Below are 26041 nucleotides of genomic sequence, written 5' to 3'. Positions count from 1 at the left end.
AAGCATAAGTTCTTTGCAGTAAGAAACATGGAGGGTATTAAATGCATGAAAAATTAGTTATACCTGCTAATTGAAGAAATAGGATTAATATTATTTTAGACTTATTAGATTGGGGAAAAAAATACATTCATATGAGAGAACATTATGTGAGCTTAAAAATCATGCTTTCAAAAACTATTGACATAAGACTATCATAAAATATTGTTTCAAAATGAGATTTTAAAAAGATATGCATACAAAGAATGAAACAGGAAAAAATTTCATCATATATAAACAGTGTATTTTGGGGGGGGTGGTTGAATTATGGGTGCTACCAATTTTCTTTATCTTATTTCATAATGCCAGAAAAAAGGTAAAAAATTTTAAGCCTATATAAAAATCCCTGTTTCTAACCCTTTACCAACTTCAGGAACTCACTCTATAGTATGAGAACAGTTTTCATATTCTCATGCAAATTACTCTCTATCGCCTTGTGCTGTGTTGTGCTTAGTCGCTCAGTCGTGTCCGACTCTTTGGGACCCCATGGACTGTATCCCATCAGGCTCCTCTGTCCCTGGGATTCTCCAGGCAAGAATACTGGAGTGGGTCGCCTATCCCTTCTGCAGGGGATCTTCCTGGCCCAGGAGTCAACCCAGGGTCTTCTGCATTGCAAGTAGATTCTTTGCCAGCTGAACTACCAAATAAAATTGAACTTTCTTAGAATCCACTGATGGAGAAAAGAGCTTATCCTTGGGCAAAATGAGTGCTGAGAGGCAGGTCAATAAAAAATAAACAAACCCTCAAACATTAACAGGGTACTTAACATCCATGGTTCAGAATTGACCAGACTTGAGGGGTAAACCAGTTGGTTTATTGCTGGAAACAATTCACAGAGATGGAAATCCCAAGAAGACATTAAGAAAAATTACATCATGCCTGCAATCCTGAAGAATTAACACTCATGGAGGGTGTCAATCAAGCTGAGTGGTACAACAGTCATTTGCACCTCTTCCCAAAGGAAAACCTCTTAACTGTGTGACTGTACCCAGGCTTGGGCCACCTGCCAGTCTATTATTTAAAAATCATACTAGGCAAGCCAGTATCTTACCAATTGCCTGAACTTTTGAGTAAGTTCACAGGTATTTACTCTTGCCTCCCACAAAAATCTCCACAGAGTAGCCTGCATGGTTCTTGCTATTTCTCTTATTTTTTAAGTTTATTTTTATTTTAAAATTATTTTAAATTGAAATATGGTTGACTTACAATGTTTCAGGTGTATAGAAAAGTGATTCAGTTATATATATATATACATGTATATGTGTGTGTGTATGTGTGTATTCTTTCTCAGATTCTTTTCCATTATAGGTTATTACAAGATACTGAATATAGTTCCCTGTACTATACGTAGGTCTTTGTTGTTTCTCTATTTTATATATAGTGGTGTGTGTCTGTTGGGGCTTCCCTGGTGGCTCACACGGTAATGAATGCAGGAGACTCAGGTTCGATCCCTGGGTTGGGAAGATCCCCTGGAGAAGGGCATGGCAACCCACTCCAGTATTCTTGCCTGGAGAATTCCATGGACAGAGGAGCCTGGCAGGCTACAGTCTATAGGGTTCCAAAGAGTTGGACACGACTGAGTAACGAACACTGTTACTACTACTACTAGCACTATGTATTTGTTAATCACAAATTCCTAATTTCTCTCTCCCTACCCCAGTTCTTTTAAAAATACCTATTGGGTCATGCTATGCCTTTTCTTCAAACACCCCAAAGACTTCCTATTGCTCCTTGAGATTCTGCATGGTCTGGCTTCTCTCTTTTTTCCCTCCTATTTTGTTTCATCTTGGTTTAGTCACGTGGTGTTTTTCTGTACCCCCACATTTGGTATGCTCTCACACCTTCGCAGGTGTGGTTCCTTTTACTGAGGAAGCTCTTTCTTCCCATTTTGATTTTAGGTGAATCATCACTTTCTCAGGGTTGCTCTCTTAAAGAGTATAAGTCCCCTCCTTTCCTGTCCTTACCATACTCACAAGTGCTCAGGAATTTGTTTGATATTTGCTTCCTTGTCATAAGCTCCATACAAGTAGAGACTATTATGTTCACTATGATTTCTCTGGCATCTAGCACAGTTTTTAAGGGGCTTGATAAATGTTTGTAGGATCACTTCCAATGCTGATTATGATCGATTTTAACCTGAACATTTCCACAGGACTTTGAGAGATGACACAGTCCCTCTACAGTTGATCTTGCTAAATTCAGGTTAACGTCCCCCACTGGATCAGGAGGGTAGAGGTGAGAATTCAATGCCAAGGCAGAACTTTCCAGATTAGCAGTGTAGTCCTGTCTGGGCAGCAGAACTCATTTCATGGTGCTAAGGGAGATCCCAGATTTTCTCATCCCACATCAGAAGTGTGGGTTTGTGAAAACTGCATAATTAGTATCCAAGAGGGACAGATTCTCACCAGAGCTCTTCACTCTAAATTACAACAGGAACACTTCTAGGCAAAGCAGGATGCTGGTTTTGTTGTTACTCTTTTCAACACTCCAGAAAGCTTAACTGTGGTCACAGTGACGACTTAAGGAATTATGGAATGCTTTCAGTAGCCAGTTCAGAGTGTTTTGCAAGAGGCAACGATTTCCTTTCATGTAGTCCCTTTTGCTCTTCCCCAAATCCTCTGGGCTTTCTCAATTTCTTCCCTACTCTCACACTTCTTTGTTTATTGCTTGCTGCAGTCAAAAGGTACAGCTGGGCATCATTAGGGAAGAGCTGATGTGACCAACCTGGAACACTGTGTTCCAGTCTAGTCACTAAACTTGAAGGATTCACAAAACCCAAAGAGACTCAATGATGGAGGCATAAAATGATTGAGGAGCCAAGGGAGGGGGTGGTTATCTAAGGAAATATCATGAAGATCAGAACTACTCAGTCTGCGAAGATAAAAGCTATCCCAGGACATGGGTAACAGCAAGGAAGGGATAGGATAAATAGACTTTTTCCCAATTCTGTAATGATGTAAAATCCCTTTGTGTCAGAAAAAGCTTAGGGATGAGCAAAGGATTTGCTATATTATCCAACAGATAGTTAACTGAAAATACTCTTTACTTCAAGATGTGTTTATTGTTGACTACAAATATTGATAAACAAAAGGTAAAATAAATTTCCATAGGACAGGACAACAAATTCATGATGTAATAGCATAATGTCTAAATATTAATAGATCAAATCAAAGTTTTAGATGAATTCCTACGTGGTATGACAATATATAGGGCTTCCAAGGTGGCTCAGTGGTAAAGAATCCACCTGCAATGTGGGAGACACAGGAAACACAAGTTCAATCTCTGGGTTAGGAAGATCCTTTAAAGGAGAAAATAGCAACCCACTCCAGTATTCTTGCCTGGAGAATTTCATGGACAGAGAAGCCTGGCGGGCTACAGTCCATAGGGTAGCAAAGAGTCAGACATGACTAAGTACAGCATGGTAGCAGCATGACAACAGGTTCAGAAAGTCTTATATAACATGGACTACAATATGACTAGGATAAACAGAATTTAGGATAAATTAAATGGATAAATTAAATCTATGTTAGGGCTTCCCAGGTGGTGTTAGTGGTAAAGAACCCTCAAGCCAATGCAGGAGACATAAGAGATTTGTGTTCAATACCTGGGTTGGGAAGATCCCCTGGAGGAGGGCATGGCAACCCACTCCAGTGTTTTTGACTGGAGAACTCTGTGGACAGAAGAGCCTGGCGGGCTATGGACTATAGGGTTGCAAAGAGTTAGACACGACTGAAGCGACTTAGCCTAGCCTATGTTAAGACAGAGGATGGATACTGTGGCATTAAAAGACTATAGATCAAGGGTTAGCCAAATATAGTCCATGGGCTAAATCTGACTCATTGACTATTTTTGGTGATGAAGGTTTGTTGGAACAATGTCACACATTCATTCGTGTATTGGCTATGGCTGTTTTTGTGTGATAAAGACAAGAGTTGAATAATTGTGACTGACAGTGTGTGACTTGCAAATTCTAAAATACGGACACCCTGTACTTTTACAGAAAAAAAGTTTGCTGATTCCACTCTAGGACATACTAGCAGCATGCTAATATTCTTCATATCTGAGGCCCACATTAAGCAGGATGAAAAGATCTTATAGATAACACCCTCTGGTAGGTGCAGAATATTAGCTAGGGCAGAAATTACTGACAATCATATGAAGAGTCTGAAAAATGCATATTTACCAGTCATTTAATCATCACATCTTTGGGGGTTTGGTAATGAAGTTAAAGAGGCTTTCTGGATTTGAGGAATATGGTGAGAAAATGGGTTTCTGACTATATCTCCCTGTATTCGATGTTTCTCAATTCTGGGCTCCTCATCTACAAAGAATCATGGAACTTTGGGAAAACAAAGCTCAGAAGTATTAAGTAATGTCATAAATTAGCTGGAACTAATATTAGGGCTTCTGATTTTTAGATAAAAATATTGTACTTTCCTATACACCAAATACATTAGCAGCATCTTACCCACAAAAAACCAAAACTCATAGTCTTCAGAATAGTGGCTTCCTTTTTTTCCCAGTGAAGTTCCCTGGTATGAAATCAATTTGTATACATGCATTAGGACATAACTTTGGTAATCCCAGTAGTTCTTTTGCACCAAAATGTTTACATGAGAACAACCTAGGAAAATGATTCTATAGTTCTGGCTCTTTTGTTCCCACTATGCATAATGAAATACATTCTGGGACAGATTTCCATTTATGTATCCCTTTTCTGATAACAGTGCTTAGAATACAGAGACCACTGATAAAGGTGGGGTTCACAGTTGAATCTAATTCATACTTGACAAACTGGTAACAATCAGAAGGCAGGGAGTTGCTATTTTTGGAGTTGGCATGATTAAGATCCTTTTTATTTATTTATTTTTTAGTTTGCATTTTTTAAAAATTTATTTTTAAACTTTAAATAATTGTATTAGTTTTGCCAAACATCAAAATGAATCCACCACAGGTATACATGTGTTCCGCATCCTGAACCCTCCTCCCTCCTCCCTCCCCATACCATCCCTCTGGGTCGTCCCAGTGCACTAGCCCCAAGCATCCAGTATCGTGCATCGAACCTGGACTGGCATCTTGTTTCATACATGATATTAGATCCTTTTTATTGTTTAAAACTTTGAATCCCTTAGAGAATTTAAAATTTCTATCAAAACAGAGGGGAAGAAAGATTCATCAGTCAATAATTAGATCTAAATTTTGAGATGCTATGGTTAAGCTCTTCAAGTACAAGGCTCTGATTCAGTTATCCAGTCCAAGTATGAGATTCATTATTTCATTTTCAACCTGTCATCCATAATAATCAGTGTCATTCTCCCACTCCCACTGGAAGTTTGCCATTTGCTAGGCAAAATAAACCACAAAAAGGGAAGTCTTGATCGCAGCCATCTACCTACACAGAAGAAAGATTCCCAGAGAGGCTTAATGCTTTGCCACTGTTTAATGCCCTAGCTGCTCCGATAATCTGAGCTACCAGCAGCATTGTCAATAATCATGTCCTATCTGAAATTCATTATCTGTTTCCAGAGAAGTAGCAGTAAGAAGGTCACAATCACTGGCCACTTTGTAAAGCAGGCCTTCATTACCACTGTAGGGAAAGCTGTTTTACCCTTGAACATGTATTTGTCAAGTTCTTACATAACACAGTCTCCTGATGACTCTGGTGAGAGACCATAAACATTGCTTATGCTCCAGTTGAAGATTTCACTAAGCTACATGTGTTTCTGTTTTAAAAGGAATCCACAACCTTTAAATTATTACATTTTGATCATGCCCGAGATTTCAAAGTATTCCCCGTGTACATTGTTGATGCTCACCTTAACAACTTAATACAGGATATTTGGAGCCCACGTTATGCAGTTTCCACATCTGTTTTAGTCTCTTACAAATTTTTTGCTATTGAATTCTCACTACACACTTTGTTCACAAGTGAATGTTTCCTTTTTATACCACTAATTACAATTATGTTTAAGAAATTAGAAATAGGACTTCCTTGGTGGAGCAGTGGATAGGAATCTGCCTGCCAGTGCAGGGGACAGGGGTTCAATCCCTGATGTGGGAGGATCCCATATGCCCCGTAGCCACTACGCTCGTGTGCCACAACTATTGAGCCTGTGCTCCAGAGCCCGGGAACCACAACTACTGACCCATGTGCCAGAACTACTGAAGCCCGCACGCCCTAGAGCCTGTGGTCTGTAATAAGAGAAGCCACCATAAGAGAAGCCCTCACACCACAACAAAGGGTCTCCCCACAGGCCACAACCAGAGAAAGCCCACCCACAGCAGTGAAGACCCAGCACAGCCAAGAATAAACAAATACACAACATTTTAAAAAATGAAATTTGAAATACATGGAAAGAACCAAAGTTAAACAGCAAATAAGAATAAGCATCTAAACCTGACAGTTCCTGCTGGCACACACACAGCCATCCAAGTCTGAGGCCTCCTCCACGTGGCCGAGAGAAGCCAAGCACTTTGCTTTTGTAACTGTTTGGCCCTCCAGGTGTGTCAATGAGTCACCAACCCCACATCATTTCATCGCTTACAAATGGAAATGGGCCTGCTTTGTTAGGCTGATGTTTAATGCTTGGTGCCTAGGGCCCAGATCTTGCAGAGCCCAGCCCTTGACCATCCAGGGCTTTGTCCAGTCTGACAGGTTCTCCAGCATCAGTGGGCAGCAGTGCTTTCCCCAGCAATACGCAATAGGAGTTTTTGCTGCCTCCCTCATTGTGCTTGCCAGTGGTGCTGATATATTTCTGAGCTTTTCCAAAATTTGCCTTTCAGAGGAAGAACAGGTACTTCTGCCTTCTGCCTGTTTCTCAGAATTGCACAGTGCCCAACCAGCTCTGATTTGCCTGTGGCATCAAATGTAGGGCGAATGGAGACAGTATATTCAGCTAATCTTCTAGTTTCATCTCTCTTGAGAAGTTTTCCTAAATGCTTATCAGATCTGGGTTCCATCATAACCTAGCTCCCTGGTTAAATATTTGGCAAAAACAATGGCCTTGAAAGTGTGCCGTTTGTGGTTGGGTGTACACAGCACCAAATCAACAAACTGTTTGTTACCATTCCAGAGCTTTCCCTCCACATGTGATGCAATGTTAATCAACCACATCCATGGGGTCGGGAGTAGGGAATGACCCACTCCAAAAATGACCTTATTTTGAAGGCAAACTATAGATGAGGTGCTTCTAACCCATTATCTTATGCCATCCTCAAAATAATCCTGGAATAAAGGCATTAATTTCATTTTCATGTTTTTACAAGTAAGGACACAGGCTCAAAAAAGTTAAGCAATCTTTCCACGAGTCACACACCAGCTCCAAGGCACAGCCTTGAAGCAGATTCAGCAGAGAGAAGGAATACGCTGCTTCTGTATTCAGAGAAGGTAACTTCTTTGTAAGGGTTACCAACCAGAAGTCGATCTGCTAGAACAAGACAGAAGGGGAATGGCTGAACTGAGTGGCTCACAGGAGGATTTCTGAGGACCTTACAGGCTTCCGAATTCATACTAAGCTCACACTCAACACCCCTCCATGTCCTTGGAATTTTGCCTGCTGGACTGTGCGTCTCTTGGTCTCCCAGTAAGCCATGAAGTCTTTGAGGAAGGTGACACTAGCTCCTGTGAACTGAGCGCTTCCTTGCTGCCAAGGAAGTTTTACACACTCGACCTTGTCTTATTCTCCCAGCAGCCCCGGGATGTATGTTTTACTCTCCTCACCTCACAGATGAGAAAGTAAGGTGAAGCCTTGCCCTTGAAGAGGCAGAGTTGAAATCTGTGCTGAGTCTGTCTGATTCCAGTGAATGCTCTCATTGGCAAGACACACACCAGACTAACCAAAAGGGCAAGTTCCGGGTTCTTAAAAGGCCCAAGTTCATTGATGTATTAAGAGTAAGGGCTCTGGCACTTAAGACTTACTTTTTTTTCATAGCTGTACATTCGCTTTTTTTAATTGCAGGATAATTGCTTTACAGTGCTGTGTTAGTTTCTGCTGTACAACAAAGTGAATCAGCTATTTGTATACATATATCCCAAGACTCTTTTGAGAGTCCCTTGGACTGCAAGGAGATCCAACCAGTCCATTCTAAAGGAGATCAGCCCTGGGATTTCTTTGGAAGGAATGATACTAAAGCTGAAACTCCAGTACTTTGGCCACCTCATGCGAAGAGTTGACTCATTGGAAAAGACTCTGATGCTGGGAGGGATTGGGGGCAGGAGGAGAAGGGGACGACAGAGGATAAGATGGCTGGATGGCATCACTGACTCGATGGACGTGAGTCTGGGTGAACTCCGGGAGTTGGTGATGGACAGGGAGGCCTGGCGTGCTGCGATTCATGGGGTCACAAAGAGTTGGACATGACTGAGCGACTGAACTGAACTGAACTGATCCCCTCCCTCTTGAGCCTTCCTCCCCCCTGTCCCTGCCTCATCCCACTCCTCTAGGTCATCACAGAGCAATGAGTTGAGCTTTCTGTGCTATACAGAAGTTTCCTACTAGCTATCTATTTTACACATGGTAGTGTATATATATATCAATCCTAATCTCTCAATTTGTCCCATCCTCCCCTTCCCACTCTTGTCTACATGTCTGTGTCTCTATTTCTGCCCTGCAAATAAGTTTATCTGTATTATTTATCTAGATTCCACATATATGTGTGTGTGTGTGTGTGTGTGTATATACACACACATGGAATATTGAAAGTGAAAGTGTTAGTTGCTCAGTTGTGTTTAACTCAGCCACCCCATGGATTGTAGCCTGCTAGGCTCCTCTGTCCATAGAATTTTTCAGGCAAGAATACTGGAGTGGGTTGCCATTTCCTTCTCCAGGGTCCTGACCCAGGGATTGAATCCAGGTGTCCTGTACTTCAGGCAGATTCTTTACTGTCTGAGCCCCTGGAGAAGCCTGCATATAAGCCTGGCATGCTGCGATTCATGCGGTCGCAAAGAGTTGGACACAACTGAGCGACTGATCTGATCTGATACATATATATATGTATTTATCTATATATACATATATATGCATTTATCTATATATACATATATATTATACACACACGCACACACACAATGGAATAGTACTCAGCCATAAAAAGGAAAGAAATTAGGTCATGTGTAGAGATGTGGGTGGACCTAGAGTCTGTCAAGCAGAGTGAAGCAAGTCAGAAAGAGAAAAACAAATATCGCTTATTAAGGCATACATGTGGAATCTAGGAAAATGAGGGCTTACTTTTAACTCAGGTGGATACCAACTAGCCTTCTCATAATTGTAATATTACATGTAAGCAGCAGAGGAAGTTATATGTGACTGGAGGTCTTCATCTGCCCCAAATATGTTTCCCCCACCTAGTTGTTAGTGGTTTCCACCCCTGGGGATGTTGGGTTCAACCATTGCTATTAAAATGCCAATGCTACTATTAAAATGCCCATGCTGGGAGTGTTCATTTCCTGAACTATGGGAGCCTGAACTGTTGACCAAGTTCTTTAACACACTCTTAGGAACATCCAGTTCAGAGGAGGAAGGTGTTTGACAGAGGAAAGCAGACCATAGAGTGGGAGGGGGACAAAAAATTAGCAGATGAGACCTCCTCTGAAACTACTGCTGTCATCCTCTAGTAAAAAATTTTAAGCTGAGATAGGAAGCTGCAGGCCCAATAAGAAATCAATGCTGGAAGAATCGGGAGGTCAGTAATACAGTACAAGTTCTGACTTCTCAGAGTCTAGCATCTCAGGTGGGAAACAACTAAGAAAGAACATCTAACCCATATATATATATATGTACATAGTGTCTCTTTGTAAAGGTACAGGATATTTTTTATAATAATCTAGTAAAAGTGATTGCCTTTGGGGGCAATGGATGGCTGGGATAGGAGATAGAGAAATAGTCTATTTTTCACTGATGATTCTGTCATATTTTGAATTTTAAAGCATGTACAAAAATAAATAAAAATTTAAAAGTCATAGATATGAACAATGCTATGGTTTCAGTGATGTCCTCTGAAAAGTAAAATCAGAAAGGTTTGCTAAAGAGAAATTAAACTCTTCTGGTCAAACTCTGAGTGAAGCAATGGCGTCACCCCTGTGATCACATAGTTCCCACTGCATTGCTCTGATCTTTGAATGTCTTGGTTGTAGGGTGTACCTACATTTGATACATATCACTCTCACTTTCTACTGAATATTTAATCCAAACCATCCATCAAGAGAGGAATTTACCTTATTAATTTAAAGATATATATATATTTTTAAATTAAACTGTTTGTAAGATTCTGATCTATTTGAGGGTTTTAGGGTGTATCTACATTTGATACATATCACTCTCACTTTCTACTGAATATTTAATCCAAACCATCCATCAAGGGAGGAGTTTACCTTATTGATTTAAAGATATATTTTAAAAAATTAAACTGTAAGATTCTGTTTGAGGGATATTCAAAGACCTGAAATGGCTTTCAAGCTTTCTTTAATGAACTGATGTTCCATAGCAATCCTCCTGGAGAAGGCAATGGCACCCCACTCCAGTACTCTTGCCTGGGAAATCCCATGGACGGAGGAGCCTGGTGGGCTGCAGTCCATGGGGTTGCTAAGAGTTGGACACATCTGAGCGACTTCATTTTTCACTTTCATGCATTGGAGAAGGCAATGGCAACCCACTCCAGTGTTCTTGCCTGGAGAATCCCAGGGAAGGGGGAGCCTCGTGGGCTGCCATCTATGGGGTCGCACAGAGTCGGACACGACTGAAGTGACTTAGCAGCTTAGCAGCAATCCTCCTAACTTCAATAAGATGATAGTCTACTACAACTGTAACTATATTTGTTTCCTTTGTAGTTTTGAATTTGGGAGTTAATAACCATAGGAAACATCTGTCATGTATAACATTTAAACATAACACTTTTATTGAAAATCAGTTTAATGAGCATACATGCTGTGATTAGATAAATTCAACAATTCCTATGAACGCACACCACTCTTCACAGAAAATTACCCTATGACGATTGGAGCAAAAGAGAAAAAGTGCCTTCTGTTAATTAAAACATATAACAAGTTAAAACTTATAGCACAGAAGATGAATCACCACAGTTACTGCCTTTATCGTCATTGCTAGAGAATTCATTAATGGAATTAAAGAAACAGTAATGAATTTCTTTGTATAAACTTCCATTCTGTTAAATTCATCGTCATTACCTCCACGAGGAAGAGGTGAAGATCTGTTGTTTTCACACTGATTATTGGAAGTCATTTGTGAGAAGACTTTTCTGGAGCAGTTATGTAGTAGAAGGTGCAGAAGACAGAATAATCTACTCTGCTGCCCAGACTCGTTCCACTTCTAATAATACAACTCTGGGGAGACTCCTCTACATGTTTAAAGCAAAAATGTGATAACTAAATTAAGGACTATTTCTTGATTAGTTTCTGAAGGCCAGTCTCAGATGACTCTGGAGAACAATTTTCTGCACAGCTTTTTGAGTAACTCTAGTATTTTCCATCCTTTGTGAGGGGACAGGTAGGTGAGTACCACTACAGGAACTAAGCAAAGTGGGCAGAAGACAGGGTGAGAAGAGGGAGCATTTCCTTGAATGTCCTCTGGTGTTGACACCTTTGTCCAGCCAGCTCCTTAGGTGTGGATTTATCCTTTCATCTTGGCAGATGGCAGGAGGTTCAGATGCGAGACCCTCCTGGAGGATGCTGCATCATCCAGCTGCAGAATTATGCCATTTCCCCAGCAGTCCCTCTCCTGAAAGCCTTGCTCAGTTGAAGCGCCTCCTAGTGGTACCTTGAGGTTTTTGCATGAGTTGTTCAATAGTCAAGCCATGTCATGACTTTGAGACACCATAAAAGGCAGCACGTTAGGCTTCCCTGCTCTTTCCTATCTCCTGGAATTTGCTCAAACTCACGTCCATTGCATCTGTGATGCCAACCAACTGACTCATCCTCTGTCACCCCCTTCTTCTCTTGCCCTCAATCTTACCCAGAATCAGGGTCTTTTTCAACAAGTTGACTCTTCATATCAGGTGGACAAAGTATTGGAGCTTCAGCTTTAGCCTCAGTCCCTCCAGTGAATATTCAGGGTTGATTTTTTTTTTTTTGCAGGAAAAATAAGTTTAATTTTGAAGTCTCAGCTTCAGTGATACAGGAAAGAGTGAAAAGGAGATCCATGGAAAGTGGTACAACCAAGCTCGGCAACCAGACTCTTCAAAACCTGGCTTTGCTAATTTTATCAGCTATGCTGCTGCTGCTGCTAAGTCACTTCAGTCATGTCTGACTCTGTGCAACCCCATAGATGACAGCCCACCAGGCTCCCCCGTCCTTGGGATTCTCCAGGCAAGAACACTGGAGTGGGTTGCCATTTCCTTCTCCAATGCATGAAAGTGAAAGGTGAAAGTGAAGTTGCTCAGTCATGTCCAACTCTTAGCAACCCCATGGACTGCAGCCTACCAGGCTCCTCCATTCATGGGAGTTTCCAGGCAAGAGTACTGGAGTGGGTTGCCATTGCCTTTTCCGTTATCAGCTATGTGATCTTGACAAATGACTTACTCTTTTTTTGCCTCAATTTCTTCTTTCATAAAATGATAATAATAAAGATGCTCACTAATCAATGGCTGGGAGGAACAAAGCAATTAAAACATGTAAAATTCTTAATGCCTTGGCATACAGTAAGTGCTCAGTAAATGTTTGCTATTATAATGTTAGCATTTATATGGAGAAATTGACCAACTGCCAAAGGCCATGTATAACTGTCTGGCAGCATGAAGAGCTTAGTTAATACAGCCCAAGTGTCAAAATAAACTAGCAATGTGAATGTCACATTTCTATCACTTATGAAAAGCAGAGTAATCAGAAACATCAACTACCAAGGGGGAAAAAGGGAGGGGTGGGAGCAATTGGGAGATTAGAATTGACGCATATACACTACTGATACTATGTATAAAACAGGTAACTAACGAGTATATATTGTATAGCACAGGGAATTCTACTTAATGTACTGTAGTGACCTGAATGGGAAGGAAGTCCAAAAGGGAGGGGATACATGTATATGTATAGCTGATTCATTTTGCTATACAGTAGATCCTAATACAACACTGTAAACCAACTCTAATAAAAATCAATTAAAAAAAGAAAAGACAACAACAACAAAAACAAAACACCTCATCAGAAGAATCTTATGAGAAAGGATGAAGTTTTTATCATTAGTAGGTAAAAAATAACAAACAGATTTCTCCTTGGACAGGAATTTGTTTTTCTCCCTTTGTAAACAAGTCAGGGTCAAAATCCCCAAAGTTTTCAAATAACGCTAGATGTTTTTCCACTTTGGTTCAAAATCAGTGGCCCAAGTCAAGATAGGGGAGGGGCAATGATCTTAGACAGGACAAGGTCTGGCCTCACTGTCATTGCCCTTATGCATCTAGAAGCCTTGCTGGCCCTCCCTTCACATTCACTCCTGAATCTAAGAATTCTCCCCCCCACTGCTACCCCTCAGCTGACTTAAAGTCTCCTCTTGCCAAACTCCTGGTCAACCTCCCATCTTTCCCTCTGCTCTGTCTACAATCCACTCTGTACACAGGAGCCAGGAGAGCTCTAAAATGCACATTACATCCTTACTTAAACACTCCCAGTGATTCCCTTAGAGCATTAACCCTAATTCCACTCATGACCTCAGACTCTTTGGGCTATTTTCCTATTTGACTCCACTCCTTCCTTCCTAAGTGTCCAGGCACATTGGTCTTTCTATTTTCAGAATATGCAAAACCTTTTTCAACTCAGAGCTTTTGCTGTTGCTGATCCCTCTGCCAGTTTTTTTTTTTTTCCCTGATCTCTGTGTGGGTTTCTCTTTACACATGCTAGCTCAAATGTCACCTCTTCAGAGACAGTGACTCTTGTAAGCCTATTGAAAGCAGCCCTCGTCAGTCTGACCGCTTTATCTCACTTCATTTTTCTTCATAGCACCAACTAACTGATTTTATTTATCTTAGTATTATTCTTAGTACGGATATCTGTTTGCTCTCACTGCAATGTAAACTCCACATGAACAAGAACACCATCTCTTCAGCTCCAGCTCCTCGAAGGGTCCTTGGCACAAAACAGACGCTACATAAATATTAGTTGAGTGAATAACAATTGTCAGTGCCCACGATGCTTGGACAACAGCAGGCCTTTGTTCATCCTTCTCCTTGCTATCTCCTTGGCAACTTCTTATCTCCTAATCCTGCCATCTCAGCACTCAAGAAAAGTAGAGTGGCCCATCCTTTCAATCCCTGCCAAATCTAATACAAAATCTTGGTTACTTTTTGGTATTTATACAACTTTTTGAGAAGGGCTGCCATCTTAGATTTAACTGGACCCTGGATAATTATTCTCAGACTGATCTTAGAATCCTTTTCCATACTCTAAGTTCTTCTCAATTTGGTATGACTTGCAATTGGTTCTTTCCAAACCCACATTCATGGCTCTCCTAGCCCAGCCTCTTGCTGGTAGCCTCTGCAACCCAAATGATCTCCTGAGCCTGAGAGAATTTTACACAACCTAGTTAGTTCTTGGCCAATTCACCTCATAAAGTCTACCCAATGACAGAGAACACTGCTATAATTATATTTTTAATAAGGGTGTGGACAGGAATGGAGTTAATTGGCTTTAAAATGGCTGAGACAGGAAAGCAAGGGTTGGCTGACTAAAGATCAACATAGCAATTGGGAAATTTAATACATGGATGGCAGGAAGGCTTAACCTTTATCTTCCAATCTCATGATTATCAAGCCTCTGGCAACTTGATTTCCAAATTGTACATACAAGAAATTTTAGTCATGAGTTTATACAGGGTCACTCTGAAGATGGAGTTAGTTCATACATAGGTAGAAACCTCAATTTTATGCTAGACTGATGGAGTTGCTACCCAATGAAAATATGATTCGGATGGTTCTCTGGGGTCCATGACACCTAGAACAAGGCAGAAGAAGAAACAGAAATAAATCATGAAGATTTGTACTTTCTCTGAGAAGTAAAGTCCATTTTAGTGAAGATCAACTGGAGAATTGTAAATAAATGTGATATGGAGCCTCCTCACCCAGAATCTTGATTAATAGGTTTATGGATAGGGCCTGGGCAGCTGTATTTTTTAAAGCTCCTAAGGTGATTTTCATGTACAGTCAGTGTTGAGGACCACTGTTTTAGAGGCTTGCTTTTTCCTATAGTTAAAGATACTAGAAATTGTTTTTTAATAAGTAATGGATTTCAAAACAGAGAAAAAGGAAAGAACCATTTTGGAATGGCACAATACTGACCTGTCCTCATATCCTAAAGAAGCTGTAGTGCTACGACTCTAGCCTTTTTCTATTACCCTTCATAAAGACCTCCCAGCTTCACCACTGGCAATAAACCCAGACATTCTTGAGACATAACAAGGAATTCTTTAAAAATGCAGCTGTAAAAATTGCTCAGCTTTCTTCTTCTTCTTTTTTTTTAGACGTGTAACAAAAACCATTATCTTTTAAGCGAACAGAAGCTTCAGAGAAGAGAAATCAGAACAGCTTGAAAGCTCTGAGACTAAGGAGTCTTTACTTCCCACAGGTAGGAGTGCATAAGCTGTAAGTATGCATGGCCACGCTTTTACTTGAACTCCAAGATGCTAGGGACGGGGCTCCTGGGACCGCCCCTGCTGCCTCCGAGCTGCTGACACTTAAAATCACAGTGTTGCCAGTTCGGGCAATCTAGTCACCTTTTACTGATTGATCTGTAACACTAATTCATTCATGCAAGTGGTAACAGGGCTAGGTACAGAATATTGTAACAGCAACAGGAGATGGGGCACCATGTGCTTTAAGAGCCAAATAAATATGAGGAATTCAGTGGCTGAGAATCCTAATTTCATTCTATCACCAGTAAGCCTCAAGGCCCAAGGCCAGTAATTAAACTCCATTTTCTAATTTGTAAAGTTGGAAAGGTGAGGCATGGTTACAGACTGTTATAAAATAGCTACTATGGCACTAATGGTATGAAGCCCTTAGATAATGAAGCCCTCTGCAATGATCACACAAAGCCTGGTGGACACAAAGAGCCATGAGACACCCAGCACCCTATACTTACCCTATACCAGGGTTGACTACAGGGCACCCCCAAAGCACACAGCGTACAGGGATGGGAAGCTGGCTACACTTTTTAGCCACAACATCCAAGTCAACAGAATGATTACAGACAGCAATTGTGAAGAAAGCAACTGAGCAGAAATATCCATGTCCATAAACCTTCTACACAATAAAGACCATGCCCCTTAACTGTCCATTTCTTTCTCTTGAAAACATTACCCTTTTAATTTTATTGCCCATGATGATAAGACAAAGACTCGGTGTGTTTACTCAATGACTTTTAACTCTGACTTCACATTAGAATGTTCTGGGGAATCACAAACAACAAAGAACAACAACAGCACTGGCACCATGGCCCCATTCTTCAATGAAAATTCTAGAACAAGGTGGGGGCATCAGTAATTTTTAAAAGCGCCCCTAGTTGTTCTCCATGTTCTTTTTCATACTGCCAAATACTCCGTGCACATTTCCGTATGCAGGCCAACTGCATATGCATCTTTACTCGGAATGCCTTCCTCTCCAGCTCCCACCCCCACGCCCGTGCCTGTTTCCATTGGTCTACAACTCAGCCTGGGAAAGTGCAGCACTCAATATGTCAACTAATTTGGAAAACTCAGCAGTGGCCACAGGACTGGAAAAGGTCAGTTTTCATTCCAATCCCAAAGAAAGGCAATGCCAAAGAATGTTCAAACTACCACATAGTTGCATTCATCACACATTCTAGCAAAGTAATGCTCAAAATTCTCCAAGCAAGGCTTCAACAGTACATGAACCGAGAACTTCCAGATGTTCAAGCTGGAATTAGAAAAGGCAGAGGAACCAGGGATCAAATTGCCAACATCCACTGGATAATCAAAAAAGAAAGAGAGTTCCAAAAAAAATCTACTTCTGCTTCATTGACTATGCTAAAGCTTTTGACTGTGTGGATCACACAAACTGGAAAATTCTTTAAGAGATGGGAATACCAGATCAGCTGAACTGCCTCCTGAGAAATCTGTATGCAGGTCAAGAAGCAACAGTTAGAACTGGACATAATAATTTCAAAATTGGCAAAGGAATAGGTCAAGGCTATATATTGTCACCCTGCTTATTTAACTTTTATGCAGAGTACATCATGTTAAATGTTGGGCTGGATGAAGCACAAACTGGAATCAAGATTGCCGGGAGAAATATCAATAACCTAAGATATGAAGATGACATCATTCTTATGGCAGAAAGTTAAGAGGAACTAAAGAGCCTCTTGATGAAAGTGAAAGAGGAGAGTGAAAAAGCTGACTTAAAACTCAACATTCAAAAATGAAGAGCATGGCATCTGGTCCCATCACTTCTTTGCAAATAGATGGGGAAACAATGGAAATAGTGAGAGACCTTATTTTCTTGGTTTCTAAAATTACTGCATATGGTGACTGCAGCCATGAAATTAAAAGACGCTTGCTCCTTGGAAGAAAAGCTATGACCAACCTAGACAGCATATTAAAAAGCAGAGACATTACTTTGCAAACAAAGTTCTGTCTAGTCAAAGCTATGGTTTTCCCAGTAGTCATGTATGGATGTGAGAGTTGGACCATCAAGAGCTAAGCACCAAAGAACTGATGCTTTTGAACTGTGGTGTTGGAGAAGACTCTTGAAAATCTCTTGAACTGCAAGGAGATCAAACCAGTCAATCCTAAAGGAAATCAGTCCTGAACATTCATTGGAAGGACTGAAGCTAAAGCTGAAGCTCCAGTACTTTGGCCACTTGATGCAAAGAACTGACTCATTAGAAAAGACCCTGATGCTGGGAAAGATTGAAGGCTAAAGGAGAAGGGGATGACAGAGAACGAGATGGTTGGATGGCAGCACTAAGTCGATGGGCATAAGTTTGAACAAGCTCTGGGAGCTGGTGATGGACAGGGAAGCCTGGCGTGCTGCATGCAGCCCATGGGTTGTAAAGAGTCAAACACGACTGAGGAACTGAAGTAATAGCCTGGCCTTACATCCCTCAGTGGCATCTCTTTTTCTTTTTTAAGATTTTTTTAAAAATGTAGACCAGTTTTAAACTATTGAATTTGTTGCAATACTGCTTCTGTTCTAAGTTTTGGTTTTTTTTTTTTTTTTTGGTCCCAAGGCATGTGGGATCTTAGTTCCCAGACCAGGGATAGAACTGGTATTCCTTGCATTGGAAGACAAAGTCAACCACTGGACTGCCAGGGAAGTCCCTCAATGCCCATCTCTTACCCTGTATTGTCAATGTACTTTAGGGCTATGGGCATAATGCCCTCTGGAATTCCCAACTCTAACTGTCTGTTTCATGGAACACTTAGAGGATGTCATCTTACACTGCTCTTGGTGTTTTATGTTTGTGCCCATCTTCCCTGGTAGATAATATGCTCCTCTAGAGCAAGGACCTTGTTTAAGATTTTTTTTTTTTTTTTAATTTTTCCCATGGACTCTGGCACAGACTTCTTGGCTTAGAAGATGTTGAAGAATAGGTATTACTGTTGAGGTAGATACACTAAAATTCATTCCTGTCAGCTTCTTACTGACATTTCCCTGGAAGATGGAGATTTTGAGTGGAAATGAACAAATGTTAATTGTATATCTCAAAGAGCATCTGGTACAGGCACACCTCATCTTATTGCTTTTCACTTCATTGTATTTTGCAGGTAGTTTGGTTTTTTCTTTCTTTCTTTTTTACAAACTGTGTTGTCAGCTGGTAGTTAGCATTTTTTAACAATAAAGTATTTTTCAAATTAAGATACATACATTGTGTTTTAGATATAATGCTTTGTTGTTGTTTAGTCAATAAGTTGTGCCTGACCCTTTTTGTGACGCTAGGGAATGTAGCGCACCAGGCTCCTCCGTCCATAGGATTTCCCAGGCAAGAATACTGGAGTGGGTAGTCATTTCCTTCTCCAAGGGATCTTCCTGACTCAGGGGTCAAACCTGCATCTCCTGCATTGCAGGGGGATTCTCTACCTCTGAGCCACCAGGGAAGCCCTATGATGCTACTGCATACTTAGTGGACTATAGTGTAGGGTAATTCACTTTTATATGGACTAGAAAACCAAAAACATTTGTGACTCATTTTATTGCAGTATTTGCTTTATTGCAATAGTCCGGAACTGAACCAACAATATTTCTGAGGTCTGTCTGTATATCCTTTTAAAACTACAGAAAAGAAACTCTTCACTGTAGGCAAATGTCTACTACAGTCTGTGGCCAACCATTTTCTAGAATATTTCTCCATTAGCCTGTTATGTGGCATTGTCTCACCAACACTGACCTTTTCTAGAGGATTTTTGAGGGAAGGAGGGTAAGGGTAACACACAAACCCATAGACAAACTCAAATGCAGGTCTGTGATATTCCAGGCCAGAGACTTCCTCTAACACCACCAGAATCTGAATGTCCTTCCCTTTGGCATATATCAAACCAATTGTATTTGTATTTCATTGACATTGTCAAAAACCACGTTAGCTAGTGGACAACAGAAGCCAAAATGGCCTTCTGTGATGTCCTTGAAACAGCCCTTCTGGAACCTTGGACTGCATCTTATTCAAGTTGTTACAAGCAAAAGGACAGAGAAGGGAAAACATTTATCACCACAATAAGATGATTCATTTCATGATTTTTGCATGCAGGCACAAAACCCTGGCTGTCTCCTATGCTGATTTTACAAAGTCCCAGAATGTCAAAGACACTGTCCTAGGAAATGATTTTATGGTGAAAGCATACCTGAGTTTAAAATAACCCTTTGGTGATAAGGATGCTTGAAAGCTTGAGGTTTGTCTGGGTGAGGGAATGGGTCCTGGTGATGAAAGTAACCACTGAGTCTATTTCATATAATGGCATGATGTAGTGGGCTTTGAATGATCACCCATTCAGCAGAAAAATGAGGGTGGAGGAGGACACAGAGCGACCCCTTTTTTCTTGTTTACTGCTTCACTGAATAACTGAATTAGGAGACACACCTGAGAAGGAGTCTAAGCCAAGAATACAGGAAAAGTTATTAAGAAGAAGGAGGAACAATTCCCTACTCTATCCCTGTCAACTAATTGGTCTACAGAAGTGCTATTTGAAAGAAATACAATTCAAGTCACATATGTGATTTTAAATTTTCTGCTGAACACATGAAAACAAATTTTAAAAGAAACAGAATTAATTTTAATAATGTACTTCAGCTAAACCACTACGTCTAAAATACTATCATTCTAACATACAGTCAGTATAAAAATTCAAGAGTTAGATATGTATTTTTCGGTACTAGGTCTTTGAAATCTGGGGTATACTTTACACTACGGTACACCTCAATTTGCACATTTCTAGTGCTCAGTAGCCACATGGGGCGAGTGCTACCACACTCTGCAGTGCAGGTTTAGACATGCTAACTGGAAATTGGGACATCAGACAGAAATCACTGCCAGCACTGAGCTACCTAATAAACGTTGGATATTTCTTGCTGCTAGCTCTTTCACTATCCCCTAGAAGAGATGATCTCAAAGGCCACATGCTGTGCTAGCAAAAAGTTTTGGATTTTGGTGCGGAACAGACTGTGGGATTCAAATACCAGCTTAATAACCTTGGTTGGTTACCCTCTGCAAGTCTTGGTTTCTTTAACTATCAAATCAAGACAGAAAAGCTAACTCAACAGATTGCTGAGAAGATTAAAAAATAAGATAGGTATAAAGTACACAGAACAAGCTAGACTAGGCATTCAAACAATGATTTCCCCTTTGTAAACCTCAACTTAATACCTTAGGGACCATCTTATTGTATCTGGGGCCATACTGCTTTATGTATTCATTTTCAGAACTTTGCCTTGAGATTTCTTCTGCTAAGGCAATCCTTTCCCCAGATTTTCATGGGGCTGGTTTCTTCTTATTATGCAGATTTAAGTTTAAGGGTGACCTTCTTATGGAGATCTTCTCTGTTGTCTTAAAGTTGCCCCCAAGCCCTGTTACCCTTTAGGCCCCCAGCTTCTCTTTACTTTCTTTCTGATGTGTATGTACAGATATGAGAGTTGGATCATAAAGAAGGCTGCACGCAGAAGAATTGATGCTTTCTAATTGTGGTGCTGGAGAAGATTCTTGAGAGTCCTTTGGACAGCAAGGAGATCAAAGCAGTCAATCCTAAAGGAAATCAGTCTTGAATATTCACTGGAAGGACTGATGCTGAAGCTGAAGCTCCAATACTTAGGCCACCTGATGTGAAAAGCCGACTCATTGAAAAAGACTCTGATGCTGGGAAAGAGTGAGGGCAATAAGAGAAGGAATGACAGAGGATGAGACAGCTGGATGGCATCACTGACTCAATGGACATGAGTTTCAAAAAACTCCGAGAGACAGTGAAGGACAAGGAAGCCTGTGTCCTGGTGTGCTGCAGTCCATGGGGTCACAAAGAGTAGGACACGACTTAGCAAATGACCAACAATAACAAAACATTTATCAATGTCTGAAATGATCTGATATATATCTGTGTTCACCTGCCTCTTATACATCTCTGTGGCATAGAAGCTTCACAAGGGCCAAGGTCTTGTCTGTTATATTCAGAGCTCAGCAAGTATTCATGAAATGAATGAATGTTTAACACAGGGAGGCAAATGGCAAGGTGTCCTGATTCTAAAGGTAACAAAAAATAAGAATTTCAGAGCTCTTTCCGACATAAACAAATTGCTCAGGAAATCAGTGGCCTAGAGCCAGCCTCACCTGCTGTGGGTAACTATTGACTTTATAGCTGGATTTGGGAAAGGATGGGAAAATCACTCTCCATAGGTGATTTCACTGTTGTTGCCTGTTGGTGTGTTCACACGCAAAGTGTATGTTCATGCCACTGAAATCACCCAGTGGATTTGGTGATTCCTGCCCTTCAAAAGAACTAGTTTGGATCATCCAATTAGCATGATGCAATTTTCTGACCCCAGGGAGCCTGGCAGCTCGGGTTAGTGGAACAAGAGTGGGTATCAAGATCAGACAGATCTGGGCTTATGTCCTGGTTCGGTTCTACCTTTTACTTGCTGTGGAGACTGGGCAAGTCATGTAAATTTCCTTAATCCTCAGTTTCCTTATCTGTAAAGCTTTATTTGATAATGTGTACCCTGCAGTAAGAAAATTAATTGAAGAGAGAATTCACTGAATTACCATGAGAATTAACAGAAGGAACACAGGGAAGTGCTTAGTATATCTTGAAGGCTCAGTGACTAGTAGGTATCAATACTGTCATCTTCGCATTCAAGAATGTTTGGAATGGATACTTAGTGGGAATCCAATTTCCTTTTAAGATTATGCTATTTCTGTCCCTTACTTCTATGTCATTCAATTTCTTGCAACTGAGGGGCCAGGACTGCAGGGGGTGGGGGGTGGTACTAGCTGAGTTGATTAAATCTATTCCAAGCTGTGAAAGATGGAAATGAAGACGTTTCTCTTTACAGAGACAGTTTGTGTTGTACCTGGAGATGGATGCAGCCATCAGCCCTCTCCAGTTTCTATACTGAGATTCATGCAGCTACAGGCACAGATCTAGCTGTTTTCTGTTCAAGATTATGGGTCAAAAGGGAACTCAGAGAAAGGGTCAAGACTTCATGCTAGTCTGGACACATTTCACTTGTTGGCAACACAGAAAATTCCTTGACAAAGGTGAAGCAATAAGCCCAACATTGTATTCTGAACCCACCATTCATCTTTTAGAATAACTAGATCAGGACTGACTGTACTCATTGTTTTGCTGACATAAGCCCCATAAGACAGTAAACTGCTCTAAAAAAAGTAGGAGACTATTTAACACTGACTTATAAACTCACATTCATATCAGTAATAGCAGTTTATCATAGACTAGGCATTTCAGTTTCCTAATAACCGTGCAAGAAAGCACAAGAGGAAAAGTGAGACTCAGCGAAGTTCAGTGACTTGCCTGAAGCAAGGGAGCCAAGATTTGAAGCCTGGTTTGTTGGGCTTGAAAGCTCCCCGTGTCCTCTGCTACACCTTGCTGGCACTGCCAATGGAAGACCCAGGTCCTCCAAAGCACGGGAACCTAGTGCCTTAAAGGAAAAGTGCAGAGGTGCACAAGGAGACTGTTACTATTCCTACACAGCACTGGGGAGCAAACCGCACTTCATTTCAAAACCAGACCTCGGTCCCAGTGTCTGACATCCAACCGTGGGACCTGAAGAGCTCTCCTTAAGACAGTGACTCTCTGCCGGTGTTCTCCAATGCTGTCTGTAAGACTGAAAACTCCAGGGCTGAGGATGGTCCCCTTAGGAAAGCCATTGCAAGAGCTTGTGAAGAGGGTTTCCCACAAGGCAGAGACCAGTGAAGCTCCTGGGAAACAGTGTCCCGGGAGCTCACTCATGAAAGCCAGGCTCTCTCCTTTGGCAGGGCTAACTCCAGACCCCCAGAGAAGGCTGCAGATGGCTCCCACAGCCAACCAAGCTGCCACAGAGGTTTGGCTGGATGGTTGATGCAGACCCTAGAGAGGAAGGCAAGGGATGTTCACTAGGGGCTCAGGCAAAGACTTCAGGGCATGTCCACAACCTTCTGGGACTGCTTGAAAAACTTTATGAACATTCCATAAAAATGCTTTCCCCTCTTGGAAGAGGACTCATAGCTCATTCTCAAAAGGACTTAATGAGCACCAATTTTTAAGAATCACTAAAATATACAATTTCATCCGTTTCTTTCTTACATGATTCAGCAGCACTTTTGCTCCATTAGTCTTAAATATATTCATATACAGTAGTAATCTAAATATATATATGTATGTGTATATATATATGTGTGTGTATGTATACACACATATGGACACATTTAGGGCAGAATATATACACACACATATATTCATACATATATATACACACAACATATATATCCTTAAATGTTGCACACACGCATATACACACATGCAAAGTGCAACATGTGCAAAGAAAATCGAGGCCCACAGACCCCAAGGGTCTTGCCCAACTTTGCACAGCAGGGGTGGAATGAGCAGCACTCCACTGACCAAGAAGCATGAGACTCAGGTGGGAAAGCTTAACCAACCAATTTGATGGATGTAAACAAGCGGATCCCTATAGTGTCATAATAATGTTTTGCAATCATTTTCAAGTCCAGTTACCGAAAATTCTAAATGCTTGTTATTAGGGTAAGGTGGGCTGCTTCCGAAGAACAGGGAGAGGCCATTACAAGGATGTTCTCCACCCAAAGAGCTGCAACTCCAGCCCTGGCTCCGGTAGCGCCCTGGCTACCCCCCACCCTCCCTTACCTGTTTGCCCAACTTCCCCCTCCTCTCCTCTGCTCTCTCGTCCTCTCTCCTCCAGCGGTTCCTGAAGCTGCTTCTCCAGCTGGAATTCCTTCGCTGAGGTCAGGCTGCCTCCCTTCGGCTGAGCTACGGGTGACAGCCAGGAGGCTGCTTACCTGTCACTACCCGCACTGCCTCTGAGGGGGCGGGGAGCCACACCTTTCGGGTCGGCACTGCGATCGCTCAACTTTCCGCCGGATACCCCGAGGCGGCCGCGGCTGATGCTGGGAGAATCCTCAAGCCCGCCGTCCGCACATCACCTGTCTGAGCTCCTTCCCCTCCCCGCTCTTTTTTTCTTTTCAATTTGACTTGAATAATGTATCTTCTGAGAATCCCCCAGTCACGCCGAAACTCATCCTCAAGATGCTTTTTATAAAGACTAATGTGTGCCGTCGTACAAGCGGCGAGGCTGGTGGCGGATACAATCTTTTTAGTTCCTTTGGGAGGGGACCTCCGTGCTGTCAGAGTCCCGGCTCTGCCCTAGGCTGCCCGCTCGGCGGCTCCGGCGGGTTTCTGGCGTCTTCCGGAGCAGCCCAAGCCCAGCCGCCGGTGCGCGTCTGCCTGCACTTGGCCTCGAACCCGCGACTCTGGCGCCGCCCCCGCGCCCTCGGCTTCGCGCGCGGTGGGTACTCACTTTTCCCGGGGAGCAAGGTCTGCCATCTCACTCCGTGAGCACTTCCTGCACGAGGATGTGGACCTCCATCGTGCGTAAAGCTGTTTCAGGAACAGCGGGTAGACTCCAGAAAGAGGGAGAGGAGCGAGTTAGACTTAAAGAGAAAGGGGGCGGGGGCGGGAATGGGGGCGGGGGTGGGAAGCCCAAGACCAGCAGGCTGGTGTCTGGGTGTCCCAACCTGGACTCCAGCAGCCCGGCGGCTCTGGAACAAGAAGCCCAGCAAGTGCACTTGTTCACTCTTTCTTTGCGAGAGGAGGAGTCAAGGTTGCAACATTTGTGTTCCTTGCTCGAGGCGAAACAGTGATTTTCTTAAGCCTGCAAAATGTCCATAGCCGGCCAGCTTCACCAGGTGAAGCAAGAAGCTGGGGAAGCCGGAATGCAGCAAAGAAGTGGAGAAAGAAGAACGGTTTCACCTTTAGATGGATTTTGCACGATAGATGGGGACCACAGATCTTCCGATGAGACTGCATCACAAAACAGATTGGCAAAACAATAATAGTAATAATTTAAAAATAGCTTCATAAATGGAACGACCTCAAAGCTGGTATTTCTCCTGGCAGCCAAGACGTGGAGTGTCTCCGTGTCAGATTTCTTTCCTTATTTTCGAATAACAGCTTGAACAGCAGCTTGACAGCACCAGCACTGGAGCGAGGCTCCGGGGAATTGAATCTCACCTTCCCTCAGAAGAAGGAGGGGTAGGACTGAAAGGGGCAAAAACAGTCAGTGACCCGAGAAAGCAAAGAGGGCGAGAGAGCTGGTTTTGCTTTCTTTTTAGATACCCCAGTGCCTGTCTATTCTCTGCCGCATGAGTGCAACACAGAAGCATTGGTGGTGCTGAAACAACCCACGCTTTTGTTCTTTTCCACAAATACACAATTCATGTTTTCTATTGTCTTTTCTGTATGGGGGTCTGACTTTTTTTTCTCTTTTTCTGGCAATAACAAAACCATGCATAATCACTACCTTTTCTCTCTGGCAAAAGTACTGA

The 26041-nt window shown here is 41.9% G+C and overlaps 1 protein-coding gene across 6 annotated transcripts in view; it reads right to left on the bottom strand.

Annotated features, from left to right (window-relative positions):
- The window catches only part of PRLR (prolactin receptor), a 193432-nt gene extending 167638 nt beyond the window's left edge, over positions 1-25794 (bottom strand). For 2 of the 6 annotated variants that reach the window (XM_061393752.1, XM_061393753.1), the window contains exon 1: positions 25015-25794. The gene's annotated coding sequence lies outside the window, so the exon portion shown is untranslated. Of the gene's footprint in view, positions 1-24344 lie in introns of all 6 variants that reach the window. The other 4 variants (XM_061393756.1, XM_061393758.1, XM_061393751.1 and 1 more) reach the window with 3 other exon arrangements.
- Between the last annotated feature and the right edge of the window lie 247 nt (positions 25795-26041).

The sequence above is a fragment of the Bos javanicus genome, chromosome 20, assembly GCF_032452875.1.
Source record: "Bos javanicus breed banteng chromosome 20, ARS-OSU_banteng_1.0, whole genome shotgun sequence".
Taxonomy (NCBI): Eukaryota; Metazoa; Chordata; class Mammalia; order Artiodactyla; family Bovidae; genus Bos; species Bos javanicus.
The sequence above is the reverse complement of the archived record's forward strand: the minus strand, read 5'-3'. Positions and strand labels throughout refer to the sequence as shown.